The sequence below is a fragment of the Alosa alosa genome, chromosome 13 (assembly GCF_017589495.1).
Source record: "Alosa alosa isolate M-15738 ecotype Scorff River chromosome 13, AALO_Geno_1.1, whole genome shotgun sequence".
Classification (NCBI taxonomy): domain Eukaryota; kingdom Metazoa; phylum Chordata; class Actinopteri; order Clupeiformes; family Clupeidae; genus Alosa; species Alosa alosa.
Window position 1 is genome coordinate 21,326,463 of NC_063201.1, and position 25,828 is coordinate 21,352,290.

Here is a 25,828-nt window from a genome sequence, read left to right on the forward strand (position 1 = left end):
CAAGCACTAATTTCATCTAAAGCTCTTAATGTTTGCAGGCATCTAATATTGAGTGGCCCCGGAGGCACAACTGATGGTGGGGATTGTGTGTGTGTGTGTGTGTGTGTGTGTGTGTGTGTGTGTGTGTGTGTGTGTGTGTGTGGGGGTTTTGGGGGCGACTGTGGAGGAACCAGGCTTCTGTGATAATTGCAGGGGACAGGAAGGGAGATTACCCTGAGGCAGGTAATGGCCGTGGAGGACACAGACAGCATAGCTGAAGCCACAGCAGCCTCTTTACAGCACAGAAATAACACAACTGCCACCTGACCCAGCCTTCCATGGACCCTTCCTCACACACAAATGCACTGACTAGAGACAATGCTAAGCGGGCCGAGTTAGAATGTGGTAACTTTGCTGGCCTTTAATGGGAAGTACAGAATGCTGATAGTGTAACTTGAATCAATAAGAATGCATATACATATAAGTATATATACTGTGCTGAACATTTCTAGTACTCTCTACCCAAAGGTAAGAATGTAACACACACACACACACACACACACACACACACACACACAAGTCTTCAAGTGAAAATGGACTAATGTCAGGTTGACTAATGTCTCGACTAATGTTTCACCAGGTTAGATTAGTTTTATTTCTATAACAATTCTCAAGCACAACGAACCCCAACGTGGTTCACAAGTCCATTCCTCTTTTGGAGTCCAATACCAAGTGACATGTAATGATGGACTGATAGAATCTACGAGGAGATAAGAACACAGGCTTACTTTCGGCATCCATGCTACATGCACATGCTACACACACACCTAATTCCTATGTCCCCAGCGTAGATAGGTTTGGGCTCATGTGGGCTCTTCCCCCTCTCCCTGTCTACTGCATCGCTACCACAGACATACCCAGCAGAGCAAAAGGACAAGAGAGAGTGAAAAACAAATAACAGTCTCTGGCTCCTTCACCAAGCCCCTCTGGCCAGAAGAGTAAAAGCAAACATAAATCGGCTCTAAGAGCAGCCTGCCCTGCGGAGGGGGCCATTGCCACCTCCTAAAACCACTCCACCACTCTCGCCTCCACCTTCCTCTCCTGGTCCCCAGCTTCCCCCGACCCTGCCTTAAACGCTGCTTTCAAGGATCCAGCCATGTGTGTGTGTGTGTGTGTGTGTGTGTGTGTGCGTTGTGTGTGTGTGTGTGTGTGTGTGTGTGTGTGTGTGCTCACAATCCAGTTAAGATGACAGCGGTGCACCGGTGGACCATGAGATGAGCTCGTTTCCTGGGATCACAAACACACTGTAACATGCGCCTGAGCGAAGAGGCAGTCGCATCGCGGCGGCGGCTGCTCCGTTACCCCAGAGCAAAATAGAGCATGAAAAGGACATGCATTAAACATCGTCCTGCTCAACTCCACCATGCTCCCAGCATCTCTGCCACCATCTGCAGGTTTGAACTAACCCCCACCCCTCTCTCTCCTCTGACTCTCTCTCTCTCTCTCTCTCTCTCCCTCTATTTATCTCTCCCTAGATCGCACATGTGTGATTGTGTCTGAGAGTTTGCTGTGCTTATTGTCACACAGGTAGGCATTTCAGTAATCAAAGTCAGACAGACATAGAGGGAGGGAAAGAGAGAGAGAGAGAGAGAGAGGGAGAGAGAGAGAGTCCATCACTCACCCTGCCTGTGTGGGTGTGTGTTTCTGTGTGTGTGTGTGTGTGTGTGTGTGTGTGTGTGTGTGTCTCTGACGACAGAAGGGGAAGATTTGGCTCCCCTGCCCAAAGCATCCTCTACAGCGGGGGAGGGAGAGAGAGGAGCTTCATACAGGAGGACATGTTTACTGTTTACACAAACACCCCGGCTCATCTCTACACCTCATCGATCGCCTCTTCTGAAACACACTCTCAGCTTTTCACACTGAGACACAGTTACTCAAAGAAACACACACACACAAACACACACACACACACACACTTCTTTAGAGAGAGATTCTGCCCTAGACTTCAGCCTAAGCCTTAAAACTGTTTAAGAAGTTCAGATGGGAGATGAAGCCAGACCTGCTGAACCAGTCCGAGGTTGTTTATCTACAGGAGGGGGCAGAGAGTTGGACATAGAAAAGGAGGAGTAGGGGATAGAGAAAAAAAGAGAGAGGAGTGCGAACCAAAGGAGTGATTGATGATTAGCAACATAAATAGTGTTGCTGGGCTTTTTAGAGAGACGGCTGCGGAGAGGTGCAGTTCCTCCTGGGTGAGCATGCACCGCACGAACCTCACCTCCTCCACAATCCCAGCATGCAATGCTCCGCCGACCTCCACCATACCAACGTGGTGACCTTCTTTGACCTCGCTCACGGTGCAGCTCTCAGGGATAGCCTGTCTCTCCACGGAGCTCAAATGTCATCCGGACAGAGTTCACCCGATGACCGAGAGCGAATCCAAGCACCTCGGCTAGTTTGAGGCTACTTGTTGCTCGGATTGGCCATAACAAACGGAGTGTACGCTGAGCTTGATTTGGCAGTTCTGGGGCGATCGCCATCGATCAGTGGCCACGCGGACTGGTGAAGCGAAGGGAAGAGAGGAAGTGTTGGTTGACTTCTTGCGCTCAGGGAGAGACAGAGAGAGAGAGAGAGAGGGGGAGAGAGAGGGAGAAAGAGAGAGAGAGAGAGGGAGAGAGTGAGGGAGACCGAGAGAAGTGAGTGAGCAAGAGAGAGAGAGAATGAAAGGGGAGAAAGAGATGTGAAGGAGCCACAGGGGTGGGAAGCACAAGTCCACAGGGAAGACAAAGAGGACAAAAAAGGACAAAAAAGAAAGAAAGGGAAGAGAAGAATAAAGAGGAAGGTACAGACAGGCAGGCAAATACTGTAGCTTCATCTGTCACACTTTTCATGCAAAGACCCACAACCTAACATCCCTCATATTAAATGATACACTTCCAAAAATTTACACTGGATCATTTCCTGTGTCAGATCACTGGGAATCCACAGGGGAGAATTCAACGCATTAACTAAACTATATAACCTACTTCCAGGCAAGAGAGAGAAGGAGAGGTGGGGGGAATTAGAGCAAAAATTTTTCCTTTTTTTCCATTTACACTATGGCGGCGCGGTGCGCGCGAAGAGAGCGCAGCCTCTGAACAGGTACAATCATACGTGACATCAAGGTGAACCCCGCGCCGTGGCGCGCCGCACCGGCAGGAATACGCCTCCTATTAAAAGGGAGAGGAGCCCGGGGCAACGCGTCTATGGGTCTCTTCATCTCTCCCACCAGGGAAATCGCTCTCCGAGCAAACCAGATGAGATAGGGGCGAGAGAGAGAGAGAGAGAGAGAGAGATGGAGAGAGAGAGATGGAGAGAGGCAGAGTGAGAGCAAAAAGTGAGAGGGAGGGAGGGAAAAAGAGGAATGGAGAGATTGACAGACAGATGGAGTGGGAGAGAGACAGAGAGAGAAAGAGAAAGGAGAGAAAGAAGGGTTCTGGGGTCTCACAGCAGGCACATGGCAGCGTGGGGGGGTGCTGCTGTGGCACCTCTCTCTGAGATGAGCCGATTAAACTGCCTGTCAGAAAGCCCTCCAGGATGTCAACCTGTAAGGCATGCTGGGACTGCCCCGGCGTCTCTGGGCACGGACCACCCCCCGGTGGCGGCTTTGCGGTCAGCGGCGCCTCACTTCGCTTCACCACACTGAGTGCTTATTTTCACCTCGGAATGAGAGGAAATGCGTGGGCCTCAGGCTGATGACACCCATCTAGAGGAACCCCCCCCCACACACACACACCTACACAAACCTACACACACACTCCTGGGTGCTCCTGCGCTCTGTGTGTGGATGTGTGTGTGATGCATGTCACACGCAGCATACTACACCCGACATCCTCACGCAGGCAAAGCCAAGCGTCCATCTTTAATACACACTAACACCGCTTTCATTTAGCGCTGACTGATTTGGCCGAGCGAGGGAGAGGGCAAGCTATAAGAGATGGGGAGAGAGAAAGAGACAGAGAGAGAGAGAGAGAGAGAGAGAGAGAGAGAGAGCAAGACAGTCTTGTCCGGGCTCGTAAGTGAGCGCTGAATTATTTAAAGGGCATCATCAGAAGGGTGTGTTAATGAATCGGGGGAGGGATCCCCAGGTGTGCTGACCTGTGTTGTAACATCGTGTCGTGCTCATTTACTGAAAGGGCCTGTGTCAGAGGTCAGCAGATGAGGGGTGGGGGTGGGGGGGGGGTGCAGGACCTGGAGAGAGCGAAGGCAAATTACTCACACACATTTCGATCTGATCCTCCTGCTCCAGTGCCAGACATCTTAAATACAACTTCAGACCAATCGGCCAAGCGGAGGAACCCAGACTTTGTACAACACACTTTCCTTATTTGTCTCTCACAGCTCTTGTCTTTTACAAGACGGATGGTAAAGCTGCACAATTGCATACTGTGTAAGGCTATAGCCACTGGGACATATCCAAAAAAACAGAAAAACCCTTTTGCATCATACAACACTCTAGAAAATCACAAACCCAAATGAGAATATCAGTCAGAGTGGAAATCAGTTTTCTGCTTTTGAGTTTCATCATTGGATGTCTGATTGAAGTTATATCAATGCAGAGCAGAGACCGGGTTCTAAAACAGCACTAATGTCGTAACTGAGTAGTAATAAAGAAGGAATATTTAGTATTTGGATGATTTTCTTTGCTTTGTTTATTTGTTGTTTTATGAGTGAGTTGGTTCTGAGTGCAGAAAAAAAACATGTAGCATTTCGTAAATCAAGTGAGTCCACTTGAGTCTCTGCGGTGTAAAAGGGAAAACACTGAGAAAAGCAATAGAGTTCCTGTTAAGACTGGTAACAGAAACCATTAATTACAGCTAAAGCGTCAATATTTGTCAGGCATTTTCAATTAGGATAATTGTGGTCTGCACTGGCAAATGGTTTGCTTTTTTAGATTCTGATTTGTTCATTTGTTTCTCTGAACAATTGCTTCCTGATTCAACCCCTTATTGGACAAAGTGGTCACACACACACACACACACACACACACACACACACGACGCGACGCACGCATTTACGCATTTTACACACACACACACACACACATTATAATAACATGCATACACTTTTACACACGACACTTGCATACATACAGTCTGTTTCACAATCTGCAACCCAAATATTGGAGTTTCGAGTGAAACAAATTGATCTGTGCTGAAGCCTGACGCATCATTAGTAGGCCGACGTCCCTGTTCAGCGCTGTGTGTGGCCATCATTAGATTCATTTGAGGGAGGCGGTTTCCATTGTATTAGAGTGATTGGGAAAGGAGGACTTATAGAAAAACCACCAGTGAAAAAGAGAACACCCAGGGAAGATAAATTACTGGACAAATTAAGGAGCATGAACGGCTCCTTAAGTAATTTCCCCAAGAACACAGTGCATGTTTGTGCTTAGCAGAGCTCATCCTTTGCGCTGTGGATACCTGTTGTTGTCCATACTGCTGTGCAGCTTGTGGTCAATGCACATTCAAACCCACAGATGCACACATACAAATGCACACATACACACATATGCACAAACATAGACACATAAACACATACACACATATCCAAACACACAGGCATACCTACACATGCCCATGTATACCACACACACACACACACACATACACACACACACACACACACACACACACACACACACACACACACACACACACACACACACAAACACTCTTTCTCTCTCTCCATTGCAGAGACCATGTCCCAAAGGCAGCAGCCACTCAAACAGCAACTCAGCAACACCTTTCCCACAGTGGATCACTCCACAGACCGTTCTCCAGTGGTGCTTTGCCTAAGAACGCCCCTAATCTTAATCTGTGAGTGTGTAAGCGTATCTTTCGTCGCGTCGCGTGCGTCCGTATGCATGTGCGGCGTCTTGGCGCAGTATGTTCGCGTGGATGTGTGTGTGTGTGTGTGTGTGTGCGTGTGTGTGTGTGTGTGTGTGTGTGTGTGTGTGTGTGTGTGTTCTGAGAGAGAGCCGCGCGTGGGTCCCCCATCGTCTCCCAGCAGTTTAGAGTCATGTTTAATTCAGAAGAAACATCCTTTATTTATTTCTCGTCTTTATCTCTCTGTCTTCAGCCACATCTCTTCCTCTCCGCTGGCTCTCTCGCCCGACACACTCAATCTTTCTTCTCCCATTCCGACTTACTGTAAACATTGAACAAGCCCCCCATCTCCATCACTCTCTATTTCCCAATGCCTCTCCTTTATCTCTCTCTTTCACCACACCCTCTCTCTCTCTTCTCCATTTGCTTTAGTTCTCTCCACCCCACTCCCCTCTCTAAATCCACTCATTTTCTCTCTTATCCCCCTTTCTTCTCTTCTCTTCTCTTCTCTCTCTCTCTCTCCCTTAGCTTCTCTGTGTCCTTTTCTCTCCTCAGTAAACTTTGAGGGATTTCTCTCTTCACTTTCTATCCTTTTATCTCTCTCACTTTTATCTCTTCTCTTTCTTTTGCACCACTTGTTTTGTGTTCCTCTGAATTCTTCCTCTCCTCTGTTTGTTCCTCCTAATCTAATCTTTCCCTTACTCTCATTCATCATTTCTCTCTCTCCCTCTCTCTGCTATTCTCTCTCTCTCTCTCTCTCTCTCTCTCTCTCTCTCTCTCTCTCTCTCTCTCTCTCTCTCGCTACCTTTTCTTAGAGAAGCCTGACTAGGACACCAGGGGAAATCAGGGCTGTGAAGGCCCTGGCCTACCTCGTTTCCCTCGTTTCCCTCCTCTCCCCCGCCCTCTCCTCCCTCTCCTCCCTCCTCCCCTCCATCACAGCGCGTCTCCACCCCGCTAGTTCCCCTCGAAGGCAGGCCGGTGCTGGAGGAGTCATATTGAGTTCTGCCTCTCTCGGCCTGATAGCATTCCCCACGGGTTTGGAGGCAAATCAGATCGGAGCTGGGGAGTTAAAATAGGCTTGACAAGTGTCGGGCTGCTGTGTCAGGCACACACGCACACGCACACACACACACACACACACACACACACACACAAAAGAAGAGATAGAGATACACATACAGAGAGAGGTGGGAAAAGGAGGCACCATAGAAAAGAACACACACATGCACTCAAAGACACCATAGCTAAGAAACACATGCACACAAAGATAAAAAACACAACAACAGACACACACACACACACACACACACACACACACACACAAAAGAAGAGATAGAGAGACACACACATAGGAGTAGGAATGCATTTTAGAGGTTGAGTCAGTTCCACACAGCCAAGTAAACGCACCCCTTTTTGTCATTTCTCATATTTACAATTTACAGCAGTCAGCACAGAGAGAAGCAGAATATGCTGTCCATCCATACAACAGAGGACTCCAGAGACTTGGTCACAGTACTGCAGACTCTCTCTCTCTGTCTCTCTGTGCGTTTGTGTATGTGTACAGTATGTGTGTGAGAGAGAGAGAGAGAAAGAAGAGAGAGAGAGAGAGAAGCTCAAAGCATAAATGGGTTAATGGATAAATTCATGGCTGCTTTTGGATGGTCATGTTTCTACTTTCACACACATTCTCACACTTTCACACCTTCAGTTATCTATCTATCATACTTATCCATATGTATATACAATTACACACAGACACACACACACACACACACACACACACACACACACAGGCAGAGCAAGGACAATCAGGCACTACACCAAGCAGAGAGATCTCTTTATGTCTTTTCCCTTCTGTTTCTCTCTACTGCACACTACTGACCTTCGGCTCACTCACAGCCACGTGAGAGGCCACTCATGAGGCCACACACACACACAACAATGATGACACACACACACACACACACACACACACTCATCCAAAACCCACAAAAGCAAACACAGACATACACATACTGTATATAGACAGAGTTTACGCTCACACTGACACACACACACACACACACACACACACACACACACACACACATACATCAAAGACACCTACATCTACACAGACGCCCTTGTGTGCTTCGCTGAAGTATGTGTAATGTGTATGCTAGCTAAGGTGCTGTAGTGCTACAGGCTTTACGGTCCGCAACCTCGACACACAAGCACTGACCTAACCAGGACCCCTGGTGTCTTAGTCTCCCAGAAGAACAGTACTCATTCCTCATGACTTGTTCCTGACTGGACACACACACTGTTCCACTCTCATGTCCACTTAATGCACCTTAAGTAAGCGAATGAGACTTTCTTCAGAAACCTCACTCTCAATTTCTATGAGTCCTCCCTTTCATTTTAAAGCTGTATCATGAAAGCCTCCATGCACACACTGAATGTACATTTAGCCAACAAGCCAGGAATGGAGTACAAACACTCAAACACTCGTACACTCCCTCACACACTCGTGTGCACACACACACACACACACACACACACACACACACACACACACACACACACATACATACATACACACATACACACACAGAGTCGATTGCCTTGTACACACACACCAAAAGTCTTGGCGTGCACACACACACACACACACACACACACACATAATATAATAAATCCCCTTGTGCTTGTTGTGTCCATACTGGGGGTCTCTGTTTAAACAGCAGCAGCAGCAGTGGCAGTAGAGGCAGCAGGTGAGGTGGAGGTGGGGGAGGTGGTGGTGAGGGGCTCCTCCTCATCAGCGGTGGCGGCGCAGAGCCCTAACGATTTCATTTAGCAGGGCAGGAAACGGCCTCCGCCAAACACACTCTGCCTCCGCACCGCTATTGATCAGCCTTTATCAGCTGATAAGCAAGCCGAGGGCCTCGGAGAGAGGAGACGAGAGGCGTAAAATGGGGAGAATGAAGAGGGAATTAAAAAGCTCCCCACGCTTTAAAAAGGAGAAGGGGCAACCGAGTCCGCCACGCAATCATGGGGAAATTCACACACTAACACGTGTGTGTCGATAAAGAGGGGCACAGACATACGCATACATGTGCACACATGCTGCTCTCACACACACACACACACACACACACACACACACACACACACACACACACACACACATGGACAGGTAAACACACACCAACACGACCCAACACACTTTCACACACCAAACATGCTACATGATGTCAGTTTAAAATATATGAAGTCATCATGTATCTATCTAATTAGTGGAATTAGCCATGTTGGGAGTGCACAGGCTTGTAAAATCTTTACAGCCCAGCTGTTTGTTGTGGCAATCAATGCACAAGAGTGTGTTTCCCCGCACAACTACGGAGGCTAGCTTTAAACTAACATGGAATGATGCATTGTTCAACTAACCACTTAACTTAACGACAGTGTTAGTGAATGTTCATTTGAAAGATGGTTTTGGGAAATAAAACACCTGTCGCTTAACAATGCATGGTAGGTGGTAGGTGTGTATCTCCATAGTTCCAACCATGTAAACATACTCCTTGATCATGTAATGGTCCCCTTCCCAACGGACCACTTTCCAAGCCTACATCTGAAGAGACACAGAGGCTGTGGACTAGGGAGCTGCATAATGTAACTCCATCCTCCTTTGAGAGTTCTACCACAGGCCTTTTTACAACCACCGTCTACATAGACCCACTGAGTCAGATTACTTGTGGTCACTGCACGCAGATAAAACAAACTGATACTGCAAATTGATGTAATATCTATCCCAGCAGTAAGCAGTTCCTGCAAAGCTAAATGCCACAGCTTTTCTACAACAATTTACTGTAATATGGCTGTATTTTCTCAACCCCTACAGTATGTAACCCCACCCCCCCCCCCACCCACCACCCACCTCAATATAAAATGCAGCATTTGCTCTACAGCGACTGAATGGGTGGGGGATCAACGTCATCTCTGAGTAGAGGGGAAAAGTCATCAGCATATAAGCCAACGCTCCACCACTGGGAACATCAGATGCCATATCGAACACTAAACACCGGCCTAAATGGCATGGAATTTTAATATGACATTTTAGAATTGAATTTGTGGCATATAAGAAGAAGAGAGAAAGGGAGGGAGAAAGAGATTGAACGATACAGAGAAAGAAAAAAAAAGACCTCTGCAATGAGCTGATGGAAGTAGATGGCTTTGGAGAGGCCCACTTGGCTCCATTCTCCAGTTGCTTTGTGTTCGCTATCGATTCTCAGAGAAGATTATTATTCAGGTTTCTTAAGCGGGGGGGGGGGGTATGAGCTGAGTGGGGAGTGTTGGTGTTCCTGTGGTAGGATATAGGCCAAGTTCTGCCGTTGCCTCCAGCACAATCACTCTAATTCATAACCCAGCAAATGAGTTATTGACTGGGAGATGACGAGGGCTTGAGATTCCCATCTAGTCCACAAACAGCCGGTCCTGTGTGTGTGTGTGTGTGTGTGTGTGTGTGTGTGTGTGGTGTGTGTGTGTGTGTGTGTGTGTGGTGTGTGTGTGTGTGTGTGTGTGTGTGTGTGTGTGTGTTTATCCCCGGCCATGAAATGACAAGCTAAAATCCTACCCACCTCAGCACTCACCCTGAAACCAACCAACTGCCCCAATGCAGCCTCCCTGGCCTCATGAAGCAAGCAAACATCAACACGTTAGGCCTACATGGTAGGAACGATAAAAAAATATGATCAATACATGCAATAGAATGGAAGAGAAATCAATAGACTATGATGGACTGTATATAAGCTTATCCTACAGAATGAGGGTAAGCAAAGCCAGTTGCGGAGGCACAGGCATCATAAAATAAATATATAGTACATATCTGACAATGGCAGTTGCGTGATTTTCTGCAGTTATTTGCATTCTGCAACACTGTAATGCCCATGGTGACTGCTCTAAAAACTACCGACAGTCAGTTTACCACACTTACAAATCTCTCCATAGTTACACAGCCACACTCATCATCAGTCCTCATCATGATAGTGGTTTTTAAACGCACTCAATGCGCCCACATAAGGAGCCTAATCAAACTAGCACAGCGGACGTAATAATCATCTGTGTATATATTCTCTCCCACCTTACAGCAGGTATTCTGCTTCCCGTAGGTGAAGGACTGAATGAAGAGCAGGGGACTGAAAGCATGCCTTGAGACACAATTATCTATTTGTGACATACAAACCATTAGATATATCTTTAGAATCGCCTTTGGAAACAAGCTCTGTAACAGAAAAATGGATGTGTCATCCACACTTAAAGAGAGCGGGTCAAGTCGGAGGGGGGGGATCGTATAACTAATTACAAGTGGATATATCCCCATCTTCTGTCATTCGGCCAGTGAGGAAGCCCGACGCCCGCGCCGCAGCCTTTAAAAAACCAGTGAAGAAGACTTCAGATAATCACCGCGTGAAGCCCGTTAATGGGCCCATGCATGACGGAATTACAGGCCTTTGAAAAATGTGCGGTCCTTAACATGCAGCTGTGAGGACGCTGTGTCTTAAAACCATACTTATCAGAAGCCTGGCTTCCCTTCGCATCCGGGGTCTCCCGTGGCTACAGCGCTAATTATTTCCTCTTTCTCCAAAATCATTTTAAGCGACACATATATTCTTAGCTGTGCTATAGACTCGCCAATGAAGAGATAGTTTTTATATTTCTATAAGCTAGTTCTGACTGTAATATCAATATTTTAAGCAGCTTAGCCCCGCTTTTAATATATTTACTGGGAGATGACAGGCAGCAGGCACACTGTAATATCCTCTAAACTGGACACAATCTAATAGCCTCCTAACTGGACACACTGTAATAGCCTCCTAACTGGACACAATATAATAGCCTCCTATCTGGACACACTGTAATAGCCTCCTAACTGGACACAATATAATAGCCTCCTAACTGGACACAATATAATAGCCTCCTAACTGGACACACTGTAATGGCCTCCAAACTGGACACAATCTAATAGCCTCCAAACTGGACACACTATAGTCCCCAAACTGGACACACTATACATGTAGTCCCCAAACTGGACACACTATACATGTAGTCCCCAAACTGGACACACTATAGTCCCCAAACTGGACACAGTGTAATAGTCCCCAAACTGGACACAGCGTAATAGCCTCCAAACTGCCAGTCCTCAGCACTACTTGATTGAGACTTGGAGTCCCAACTAACAGAGTAGCTAGCAAGTGGAAACATCAAGACCAATCAGTCTGAATATTGCTTTTTTTTAATTTTTTTTTAAGTTCTTTTTCTCACAGTAAAAGTGATGGTATGATGAATTCAAACAGAGAGTTGTCGGGAGACTGTTATTGATCAACTGCAGATATGAAGTCTCAAATGACTACAAACATTCTCTGATGAAGAAAGTCAGGGAAATGTGGCTCTCTAATAAACTTTTATCAGCTGTGAAGTTAGTGGAGCATCTCAGCCTGTGCCAGAAAAAAAGAGAGAGAGGGAGGACAAGTAAGCGACAGAGAGAAGGAGAGCAAGAGTCAGAGAGAATGAGAGAGCCATATTGGAGTGCATTAATATATTATCCTTGCGTCCAGTAAAAGAAAATGCAACAGCAAGGTCGAGTTGGGGAGAGCCAAACCAGAAAGTGGAGCAGGGAGAAATGACTGGGACAAGGTCACACACACACACACACACACACACGCACAAGTTGCAGCCAAATCATATATGCAGAGCACACCTAATTACATTCGACATCTGAGCCACCATGTCCTAGGATGACAGTCCTCTGAATCCTGTTGAGATCTTGTACCAGCATGTTCTCTTCTGAGACCCCATGGTGTGTCTGTGTGCTGATGGAAAGTAGCTTTCTCTCGGTGACCCTGTGCTACACCTGAGCTTGTTTCAGACTGATGGAGGATTTTAAAAGCAAGGCCTGGTGCCAGGAGCACACACACACTGAGAGAGAGAGAGAGAGAGAGAGAGAAAGAGAAATGGGAAGAGAGAGAAAGAGAGAGAGAGAGAGAAAGGGAAGGACATGGCTCAGTGTCAGCATGCTATGTGTGTGTCTCTTCTAAACCAGCCAGACAGCAAACAAACACATCTCAGATGCGACCTTGTGACCTTCTTCAGCTTTGAACAGCCAAGCAACCTCGTGAGCCTCATTCAAGGGTCTACTGATGGTTTGCCGCTAACCTGCTGTGGATGAGCAGCTTGCAGTGTTGCTATGACACACCACTTTTAATGTAAGAAATCTCATTTAACACAAAGAAAGATTTCTTGTGCAAAACACTGAAAAAAGCAAATCATATTATAAGTAAGGGATAATGTATAGAACGCCGGTCATTACTGGGAAAATAAGTCCCGACAGGGCGAACCCGGACGAGCGCGCAGCGAGGGGTCTTGTTCCGCCCTGAAGGGACAATGGACCGCCCCAGCTTAAGCGGCGGTCATATAGGTTTAGTCAGATTTTTTTTTTTTTTTTTTTTTTTTTTTTTTTTTTCTTTTCGGTGATGTCCAAATTTCGTCAATGATTCGGGACACTGAAAGGCCGGGGTAGACAAAACTTGGTGGGCATGTAACCCCATATGGATAGCATGGAACCATCGTTTTTCGTTTTGATCTGTAGCCCCCGCTGGACTGCACCCCGAAGGAGGGTAGGGCAGACACAGTTTTCTGTGAATATCTCGAGAACCGTAAAGGTTTAGGAGGGACCGTTATTTTTTTTTGTATGTTGATCTCAAGGGGCCATGTCAACGCGATTCCATAACCACTCATTTCATGTATAGCGCACCTAGTTAAACACAAAAAAGTAAAAATGAGGTGGTGTAATTGAAGGTATCTGTGACCTAACATAGTCAAAACTGCACAAAATTGGAAGTGTAGGATCATTATGACACCCTGTATGCACGCCAAGTTTTGTGGAATTCCGTTCATGGGGGCCACACAATAAATTAATTTATGTTACTATACACCAACTGGCCTGTAGGTGGCCGGAGACAGTTTTCTGTGAATATCTCGAGAACCCGTAGGGCCTAGGAGGTCCACTTTTTTTTGTATGTTATTGTTGGGGGCATGTCAACCCATCCCATTACCACTTATTTCATGTATAGCGCCACCTAGTTAAAATTAAAAAGCATAAAATTAGGTGTTTTCATCTCAATATCTCTGGCTGACAAGGTCAAAACTGCACAAAATTAAAAGTGTAGGATCATTATGACACCCTCTGAATGCATGCCAGTTTTTTGTACTTTCGTTCATGGGGGCCTTACAATAAAATAATTTATGTGTACATTTAGTGGCGTACACCAACAAGGATTCCCGGGACACTGAAAAGACCCGGGGTACACAAAACAGTGACATGTACCCCCATATGGATAGCATGGAACCGTCATTTTTTTCGTTTTCATCTGCAGCCCCCGCTGGACTGGACCCCGAAAGGAGGGTGGGGGCAGACACAGTTCTCTGTGAATCTTTTATGGTATGTTGGTCTCAAGGCCCACATAAAACCTGGCTCATAATCATTCATTTGTGGTTCCCGGGTAAAAAAAATGAAAATCAGTAGGAAAAAAAGAAAGCCAAAATAAATATTCATCATCATCATCATGGCTGCATTTTCAGTATTGGAAAGTAGTCGTTTGTCCACTAGATGGCGCATCGTTGCAGTGAGGCGTAATTTTGTTGGAAGTTAAAAGGGGTTGGAAAAAAAAAACAATGGGCCTTCATACAAGGACTGTAATTTACGAAATGAACATCTAATAAGGATAGACGATGTTCACATGAAGTGTAATTCCATTTCTTCTTGAAGCCGAAATAAATCTGAGGATGTTTATCGGACATGCTTGGTTTTTACCGCAGGTACGTTAATCTTGTAATATCAATAAGGACCTAGGTAATGTTACCGTTAAGCGTTGGTTGAGTGATGGAGGCATTTGATTTATTGCATTTGTAGAAAACTATAAATGCGGTTATACCAAGCAAATGTATAGCAGCACTGTTTGTATCTTTCGACTGTCATTTATTGCACGTGCTACAAAAAATCATTCTGTGCAATGGAAGATTTACCAACGTTACACCGGTCTGATGCAGTTTGCCTATACATGCATTGAGACTGAGGCGCCTGTTTATTTTGTTTTAAGTGCGTGCAGGGTGTGAGAGGGGAATCGATGTGCTTTTGATTACAGCTTGGTAGTTGTAGTCCAGAAATTAAAAAGCACGTGTGTGTGAAGTATCAAACAATGGACACCTTCATTTCATTATGGCTGTTTTAGCAAAAAACACCTTAAGCTACTGTGTAGTAGGTCCCATTTAGAAGTGGCTACTTCATTTTGCGCTTTCATTGACTCATGGAGCTGCGTGAATGTTATTACAACTTTTAAGCCGCGATATGACAGTTTAAGTCAAAGCTTGATACTGTAAAGGCGAAGCCATTGGTTTCAAAGGAGATTTTATTTGTGTCGCCAGCATAGCCTATTGACAATTTATGTTGTCAATAGGCCTACCTTTATAATCCTACCTGTAGCTTAGGGAAGCTAACAACTTTCTATTAGGATCTAGTTTGTTAGTTACCGTTTTGTCATAACTCCCTGATGCATTTTTTGCATTTAGAATAGCCAGAGCGTGTATATCTCAATCGGAAAATTAAACAATATCGGTGCCTATGGACTAGGCTGGGTGAACCCAGCCTGATCTGCCCGCTATTTATTTTTTGATTTCTTAAAGATTGAGCTTGGTCTGATGAAAGCCAGACTAGCCATGGACCTCAGTTAAACAATGCAAGGGGAACATGAATCAGCCTATATTTGCACTAACAATAACGGACAAAAGCTCTTCAAGCGTTGGCCCGTTAAAATGTATGAACAGTCTAGCGGCGCATTTCATCAAGGCCCATTTGGACATGTCAGTTATTTGCACCACTGGTTAGATGTAAAAACAGCACTTCGTTTCAGACTAGGCTACTGTTACTTAATTTGTGCATTAACAATAACGTTTCAGACTACTGTTACTTAATTTGTGCATTGACAATAAAGTATTACATGAACTAAAGATGACTAAAATCTTATGTAGAAGAAGAAACATTCACAAAAAATCCATCCATCCAAAAAATGACCTTTGTTTTTGATAGCTGTTGAAAACGGCATGGAACTGACAGATGTTTTTGTTTATAAATACATAAAATAAATAAATAAATAACATTATGCTGATACCTTTGCTTTTCCCAAATACAATGTAGCCTACAGGTGTAAGTGACCTTTCATCAATCCAGTTGCAATGGATGAACTGTGATGAACTGCCCTACTTGTGATTGTTTAGAGATTTTAAAGGTTTTATAACAATTCTACATCTTCTTTGGCTATTCTACAATCTATTCACCTTTTCAGCACCAGTAGGGTACTTTCTGTGCAGCGACACACACACTCAGGCATGCCAAACAAGCATACACAAAAGTTTCAAGAGTGGGGATGGAGTAAAATATGGAGACAAATTGAAGTGTGATTTATTTTCGCTGAACGGATGTACAGGACTGAGCGGCGGTCATATTTTGTACCGCTATGCGGTACATCTAGTTTTCACAGTAATGACCGGCGTTCTATACCCACTCCGCTTATTATGACTACTTGCCAAAACGAAATAATAAACTCCCCGATATGACTTTAGCCTACATAACCTAGCCTATTTGTTACCGTTCATCGTGGCATTTGCTGAGAAACAAATAGTTCGCAACACACGCTGCTGAACTTAAATCAAACATTCTTTAGAACACAGCTGATCAACCGTCTGCTTTCACGTTTGAATGAAGTTCCAGTCCTTGCGTAGTGATATGAAAGACATTAATCAGAAGCACAAAACCCGTTGCCATTCACAGCGGTCATTAAATGCTTTGCCGGTGATTTATGTAGATTTAACATAGGCCCGAACGTTGGGAAGGCCCATTCATGTGAATGGAACGTTCTGCAGCACTCTGAAGAGCCGTGTAATAATCTCATTTATACAACAATTGGGTTCTATGGAACTATTTATTTATTTCTGATTGGCCGAGAGACGTTTCATGAGTTGGAATATCCCTGGACATTTCAACTCAGACTTTGCACAGCTAATAATAAATCACTCCGCGATACAATGCGAAGATTTGACACAATGTTCTCATCCCAGCTCTCCACTATTTCAAGCAATGGGTCCCTATCTTTTACTGTCTATGGTTACTCCTTAGCAAACCATAACGAAACAGTGCTTCACCACATCTGTGGATTAAGCCACACAGTCAACTCAATGTAAGTAAGATAAACGAGGATGCTAATTGTTCTCAGCATTGCCACCATTGTGTATAATATGATTGTCACTTGGAGGAGACTTGTAGATAACTAACGTTACCATAGTTAGCTAACCGCTGCTAACCTGCTAGCATCGTCACGTCAGGCTGTGCACAGTAGTAACATTTATTCACCATAAATTAATAAAGTTGAGTGGTTCTGCAATGTAGACTATGTTTCCGTTTTTTTGCATTACCATGTCCCTTACATGACATGGCCCATCCTTGTAACATGCATGCAGCAAACCTAGATATGAATGTGATTTCAGCCCGACATTTCTTTCAAGAAGACACGTAAACCACAAAGACCCGTAATGAGGGATCTGGAATGTTGGTTACCTAGCAACCAAGACGCTGAAAAGGGAACTATTTTTTGGTGCGAAAGAACGATGTCGAAATAAAAAAAAAATTAAACAATAACGGGATGTTTTCAGATTATTTAGTTTGTGGTAGAATTGTTGTATAAAAGCAATATAGCACTCGTGATCGTGGGATTGGTCATGGATATTCCCACGGCTGTTGTTGCCTGCGCCACTCGGCCTCCGGCCTCGTGGCTACGGCTGAACAACACCCGTGGGAATATCCATGACCAACCCCACTCTCACTCGTGCTATATTGCTTAATTAACTCCTCAAAACTAATACTGGTCACTCTGTCACTGTTCCCATTCCAGGCTCTATAGACCCTTTCAACAATAAAAACAAAAACAATGCTTGAACGTTCTATTTGGTTCCAAAACTATTTCCTCTGCATTAAGATAACATATGGAATGTTAAAACTCTCTTGAAAGGGTCTATACGAGAATTCACCATGACGTCACAATAACAATATACATTCTTCCGGGTGGCAAAAGCTGAAGCATTCTCCATTGGCACTACTAGTAAACAAACCCTTCCATGTAATTTGACCAGGGCAGAGCGATCAAGAAAACAGTGTCTCATGTAAAACAAGTCTCATTATTATGCAATGAGTCATACGTGTCTCTAGCCATGCTGCGTCCACTCTACCCCGTAGTTTGAACGAAGTGAAGTATCAGTCGAAATCAAAGGCGAATGATGAAAATGCTACGTGAGGTAAATTGCTTGGGGAACCCACCGACCCACCATCGGCCGTAGCCTAGGTCTAATACATTTCAACAGGTAAGTTAATTCAAAATCAGACGTGGTGGAAATTCAGACATAGTTAAGACTGAGAGACTGAGAGACTGGCCGGTTGCACAAAACACCTTGTTCAGGTTCCCTTAAAATCTGATTTAAGGCCCCCTTAAAATAAAATCGGCTGCACAAACACATTTAAGTATTCTACTTCGGTTTCCTTATCATTTTCCCTCAAGTATTTAAGGTTTTCTCCTTTTCTTATCTTAAGAAATTCCGTTGCACAAACGACCTTAGCAGCCTAAATAACCACAAGAGGTTCGGTTCGCCAGGCAAAACGTAAAAAAAAAATGTTTATTTTGGTGCCCTGATGACAGTCAGGATAATATTTAACTAGCTAGCTAGTATTGTTCAATTCATGTCTATATATGGCTTTACTGATGAATGGATAAATGTCACCGAAAATTATTAAGGTAAGATAAGATCATAAGCTTGGGTTGCAGACTACGGCATAACTTTAGCAAGCTAGTTACAACTATGTCCGTTGAACGTAGCCTACCAGTTGAGTTATTCATTGCTAAAATTAGGTATTGATAGGCCTACAGTAGGTGCATTAATAACTATAGCTAACATCGTGAAATTAATTGTCACTGCCGTGTTTGGCTGTCATCCGTCAAACTGTGCTTTGTGCAAACGGCCCTAAGGAGATAGCAATAAATGAAATGCATAGTAGCCTAGGCTAGCCTACTATAGCCTAATGTGTAAATGAACCTCAGCCTGCCATTAAGTGGTTATTTTAGTGACTGTTGCTGTTTGACTTACAATCTGTTAGATGGTGTATTTCCCTGCTATCTAAACAAAAAGGCTATGATCGGGTTTTTGTTGCTCGGATCAGATACAGATGTAAGAAGTGGCTACTCCGCCACCAGGCAGTCTTGCCATCTTCTCTGCAGCATTACTTTTGACGACGCCCACTAGATTTAAACTTCACCCACAGGTTCCGCTGGATAATTTTTTTTTCTTTCTGAAGGACATAGATAAAAACCCTACACTTTTTGCTGTATATCTGGCGGCACAACCCCAAACACAACACATTTTCGTTATTGTTTCAACTTTAATCAACAACAATGTTTTAACTATGTAAGGTCAGTGGAAGCCGCTTGCGTTCTGCCACCCGGAAGGATCTTGGAGCCTATTGTTTACAAACATTCTGAAATGCCGTATAGAATGGATATTAATGCAGACTATTTTTCTGTGTTCATGAGCATGAAGATTATTCTTGGAAACACTGTCTCCCAACAATTATGCTGATGCTCACATAGGAATTACTACATACCAGTAATTCTTTCTGTAAATTTACACATTATGTTATAAATCAATTGAACGTGCAGGACTGTGTCATCTGGGCTATGGCATCATAGCCTCTTCCATCCCTACCATCGCTGGCCCACTGTGTCTGACCTATGATTGTCATGGACGATGACCTGGAAGTGTTAGCTTCTCCTCTCGATTTAACCTCATTTGCTAAGAGAGGATACCAGAGCATAAATGGAGATGAGGGATGATGTGCAGCTCTGTTCTGGACAATAAACAGCCTGCTGACTGAATCTGCACTTCACCAGAGCGTTTGAAAACGCCATATCTTCTCTCTTTTCTTCTTTCTAAATGAGAGGAATGTCAGAGCATAGATCATGATTTCACCCCCTCTCATCTCCTATTGATTCGCATAATGCAGTACTTCATGGCCTCCATACAAAGGCATTAATGTTGTGCACAGATTGATTTTCCAACATAATATTAATTTCCTGATCTTAAGGCTCAGCACATGTAAATGACCTCCTTTGCTGTGTTCACTATGTTCACTGTGATCGCTGTGTGCACTGTGGTCCAGCTACACACTGCAGTTAAGGGACTACAGGTGAAAATTAGCTTATTTGCCAACTCTGGCACATTTACATTTTGAGTGTAATTAAAATGTCAGTTAATGTGCATTGTCCCTTTTAAATAAACAAATAAATAAATGTAACACTCCCACTAAGCAGACTATTAAAACCATGTATTGTAGCCCACTATCAGGCCCAAGCAATTCGTAACCACAGGGAGGCACTTAAAGGGACACCAGGCAAGCCTGATGCTTTTTTTCTACAAAACTTCCCCTCGCTCGGTCTGAAGCTCTTTTCTTTATCTTTGCATCTGGTGTCCCTTTAATGGGATGTACCAGGCAGGATATGTCTAAGAGCCTGTCCACACGGAGACGCTTTTTAGGTTAAACGCAGAGGTTTTGCTTCGTCTTGGCCGAACGTCCAAACGAATCCTGTAAACGCACTGCCCGAAACCGCACTTTTCTGAAACCTGGTCCCAGAGTGGAGAAATCTGAAACCGTAGCCCGTTTGAGTTCGTTTAGACAGCGAAACCGCACATCCTGCTTGCGTATCGATGATGTCATCGCCACACCTCAGCTGCCCTGGACTTGCACTTATAGTATTGCCTAACAATACTAGTTTTCATACATGACATTACCTACGATTACACTCCGTTAAGATAAATATCACAACTGATGCTGCGCAGCGCCGATAGCTTATGACTTGGTGGACTGAACACTGTTTTTCCCGGTGTTTTTTTACACACACACACACACACACACACCCCTTTCACCTCACTCTCCAGCTGAATGGAGCTGCTGTTGTTTGATGTTTGGATGCATTCGGTGGTGAGACACTTCTCTCGGGCGACACACTTGCATACCCTCAAACACACAAAAGGCTAATGTGCCCTGGTACAATGTGCTCTGTTCTCTCTGTGATATTACAAACGCCTCTTCTTCTTTCACAGGGGTTCCCTGTTGAGCTCTCTATCTTTCTAAAGCTACCATTCAGAGTGCAATGTGTTCCTCCAAATAACATGAGAAACACATACATATATCACACACACACACACACAGGCACACACACCAAATACACAACTGAGTGCCCCTATCATGGGTAGTTCCCAGCCAGTGTGCTGTAATGCATAATGTGAAATGCTAAAGCAGCACTGCAGTCTGGATGGACTGAGACATACACACATTCACCCTTAGATGCATACACACACACACACACAGGCATGTGATACTTAAGTCAGCACCACACAGGATGGACAGCGGTCAGAGATGGACAGACGGAACAAAGCTGACAGTGACCTGTGGCTTCCTCTGTCATTCTCAGTATTTCACCTCTGCTCTCCCTGTCTCTCTCCCTCTCTGTGCGTGTGTGTGTGTGTGTGTGTGTGTGTGTGTGTGTGTTCATTTGTGTGTGAGTGCACTGCACACATGTGTATACAGCAGAAATTAACAATTCAATTTCCTGTTATATTTTCCTGTGGTGTTATATAACACATGTTCCTCATCATTGCAAGATCCAAAGCTTTGGTTTCAAAGGTAAGTAACTCTCTTTTTGCATCTAGTAATTGATAATGCATAATGGATGCTTCAATTCCATATTAGTTGAAGAAGCTGAGCTCCATACGCAACATGCAATATACTGGGTCACACATATACCTCCCATTGGGAAGCTCATCCCAGTGAGTCTCACCAAGGCAGTGACAAAATCAGGCCAACCGAAGTACACAGAAGATGTGAAACATTAGCTTGTTATATAAAGATTGTTCCTCTTTTCACACCTAGTCATCTCTGCCTCTCTGATCCTCTTAGCTTTGTATTGTCTGTAAATAGCTTTCTCTGAACACAAATCCTCTTATTGACATGTCACGTAAAAAAGAGGGGGCGTGAGCATTGTACACTGTGCTGTGTGTTAGCAGACGTATCACAGCAAAGCTCGTCACCCCACCACCAACCTATCCTCCTCCTCCCCAGACTGCACCTGACAGTGGGCCAGGTGTGGGCCTGATCTGTCCCACAGGAAGTAAAAAAAAAAAGTCAAACAAATTGGTAGATGTAGTTTGTTTGCACGACCCATTTGCACAGAGAGAATGCAAACAATAAGGAGGCCCAGCATCCCCTGCACCCCCTGGCTATTCCTCAATGCTTGGCTCCATATGTTCTCCTCGTCAGGGGAATTGTTTTATTTTTATCGCTTGGTGAAGTGTGCGCATTGTGCTTTACAGGTTGGGGCTGCAGTGAAAATGTGCAAACACTTGGCATCACTATCTTGTGATCCTGTGCCTTGTGATGTGATAAATCAATAACAGGACCTGGTAGAGGCACTAACTAGGAAGGCATGCACTTGTTTGATAAGTTGTTGTTTATTGCTGTTTATTTTGTGATGAAGGACTTGATCCAAGCAAACGAATAGCATCAAAAGGACAGTGCTATTTGTTTGGCATCGTTGTTGAAGACATACAGTAGTTGTTTGGGTCTAATTCACTGAAAGCCATCCAATGGCTTTACAAAGAATGTTTGTACATTGTCAGTCTGTGTATAGTGTAGAGCCGTGGGGAGCCATGCATTTGTCGGAATGTCACAGTCCTGCCTCGACAGAGTCCAGTCCGGCTTCTTGTGAAGCCCATGTTACAAGTCACAAGGTCCCTATAAACAAACCATAAAATCCACTCATAATCGCCCACCAATAAATGGGCTTTATGCCTTTAATGATAGGACAGTAGAGACTGACAGGAAGTGAATGGGAGAGAAAGCAGGGGTGGGATCCGGAAAGGACCACGGGGCAGGAATCGAACCCGGGTCGCCGGCGTACAGTGCAGGTGCCCCAGCCAGTTGTGCCACAACTGGAGCCCGACATTTTCTTTTGACAGAGTGCAGTGGGGATGGAGGGCGGGGGTGGTGTACTGATGGATATGATATCTTTAGGAAATTGAAAACAATCAGCCATATCGCTAATAGCAGAGCCAGTCTGTCTCGGTTGGTGAACACCGGTATCTAAGTACCAGCGACTGTGTGTGTGTGTGTGTGTGTGTGTGTGTGTGTGTGTGTGTGTGTGCAGGGAAGAGAAGGGATGTCTGCTAGCCAGCTGTTGTCACATCCAGCTTGTCCTGCACCCAATGAAACAGAATGTGATGACATGCACAAAATCTCCCTCCCCTCAGCCTCCTCCAGGCCTATAAAAAAGGTGAGGGGGGGGGGGGTCCTGCTATTCCCTTGATGGAGGAGACAGCAGGTTATGGACACCACTTATCCATCTACTCTGAATGGGAAAGACTGAAGGGATGTCTGCAAAGCCCGGGGAGCCCGGCACACACTGGGGCCGCTCATAGCCCAGCTCAGTGCTCTGGGCACGGCACACTGAAAGCCACAAACACAGAACCTCCCCTTTGTGATGGACATGCAGCCAAATGACAGACACACACACACACAGAACTGGATATAAAATAATCATACGTACACTCTCTCTGCCAAAACCACTTATTTACACAAAAGATTCAACTAATTTGTGTGGCAACAATGATGATTTGATGCAGGTTTGTTGAGGGATTGAGACACAAGAAGCCTGCCAGCACATATCAATGATCGGATATATTACAACATACGGGCAGTGGTCAACATTACTGTGTATGGCTACTCAAAATCAAAAAACTTTACAGTCACAGAACTGGATATAAAATTATCAAAACCACATTTACAAAAAAGATTCAACAAGGGGCCTTGAGAGAGGAAGAAGCCCGCCAGCTATGGGATTAAGAGCTACTAAAAAAATAAAAATACAGTCACAGAAAGGTGAGGGGCCTTGTGGGGGCATTTTTCTTGTAACCTGAGGCAGGGATTTCAGCAACCAAGGCGGGCGGAGGTACTGGTCCTCCTGGGGGCTACTGATCCTCCTGGGGCAGCTGGGAAATGTCTGCAATGTGCCTCCAGGTTCTGTATGTCCATGAGGACCATACAATTACAGTACAACATTCGGACTGTCTAATCCCACACATTTGCCATAGCTTTCACGGTGTAAATCTGTCCAATGCCAAATAATTAAAGTGGACATCCCATCTACATATATACTTATGAGAGAGAGAGAGAGAGAGATTCGTTCATTATTAGAAATCAGTGAGGCAAGTCTACCCATGGCTTTTTTATGCCAGGTCTTCATAGGACTCTCGCCCTAAAAGTGTCATCATTACAGACATAGTCTTAGACACAGTATCTTTACATGTCTAATTTGAGTTAGGCTACCTTTTATCTATAGTAGCTTATCATAGCAACTAGAATGTCAATGTCCCCTTACAGAAAGAGCAATGCATTAGGGGCTCTAGAGGTAAACTGCCATAAAACATAAAATGGTGGTGTTATAACAAAATTACCCTGGTGTCATGTCAAAATGATCCTGTATGTGACATAGGGGAGCGTCCCTATGTTCCCACTGCCCTATGTACCCACAGCCTAACCCTAACCCTAGGAACATAGGGCTGTGGGAACATAGGGCCTAATTTTCAGTGGAAAAAAATCTTAGAAATGTGGGAACATAGGGCTGACATATTCTAAATTGAGCTGACATGCATTTGATCTCCCCATCGGTGTAGGTCTCCATTGTGTGTTATTATAGAGTAGCCTGCTGCTGTTTCCTGAATTCCATGTCAAGCTTCGGTGCAACTGAACGGAACAGTGGAGGCGTGAAAACACACCGCGAGGGCTATGGCAAGAAAGAACTTTCTTTCTGACCAAATCAAAACGGAAGAAAGACTGCGGGAATTGGCCACACAGCTGATCGCCCTGTCCCATTGTCGTAAGCATGCTTGTAAACACAATGGATAACACCAGCCCTCCGTTTAGTCCTCTCAAACTGACAGGTGAAGTTTCATTCCCATTTCGCGATTTGAATGAATATACTCAGTTTAGTTAGTCAATCTAAATTGTATTTCTTTGAATATATCACACACTGTGGTAGTGAGTGTGTTTAACAAGTGATGCTTAAGCTTCAAAGAGTTTATTGTACATTATGTAATATCCGCAAGCCTGGAGAGACGCAGTAGGTAGGATATTTGGAATACTCAGTGGCGGAATATGCCTAGTTTTTCGATTAGCCTATTTAAAAGCAGATTCGGTTCAGATTCGGCAAAAAGTAAATTGGGCCTAAGAGCATATTCAAATGGATTCAAAATGGCAAATGAATAACCTAGGCCTGGCTTAATTCGATGTCGCGCTGACCTGCCTAGGCCAAACAGCAAACCTCGCTCGTTGCCATAGTGGCAGGAGGCGGCGCGTAGATGGGGCCTGCGTTTTAAATAGAAGCCTTTGGCTAAACGGAGCATGGGTGCCAAGCATTCGACGAGAACAGAATGTTTTCGAGCTCAGCAACATGGAATGAGTGTAAAACGCGCGACAGAGTGACTGTGGTACGGGGACTGTGGATTGAAGTCTGTAACGCTTGAAAACAGCATAGCCAAATGGCAACATGCGTAAACTGCTGAATGATCAGCATTTATGAGCACCTATGTGATACCTGACAGTGCAGTGCCAGACCTACATATCCCCAAGAGCCTCTTGAGCTTAGTGTTTCAGCAAAGTTTAGACACGAGCACTGCACGCAGGACCACGCACGGCTTTTCTTCCCGGGAGCGCATCTTCCGCTTTTAAAGTGAATACCAGTGCGCTGAAATAGAACAAAGCATTCCTTGAAATGGTTGCTAATAGCAACGTGCAAAGTGCC

The 25,828-nt window shown here is 44.7% G+C and overlaps 1 protein-coding gene across 2 annotated transcripts in view; it reads right to left on the reverse strand.

The window, feature by feature from the left end:
• grik2 (glutamate receptor, ionotropic, kainate 2) overlaps positions 1 to 25,828 on the reverse strand; it is a 172,375-nt gene that overhangs the window by 142,212 nt on the left and 4,335 nt on the right. The window lies entirely within an intron of this gene.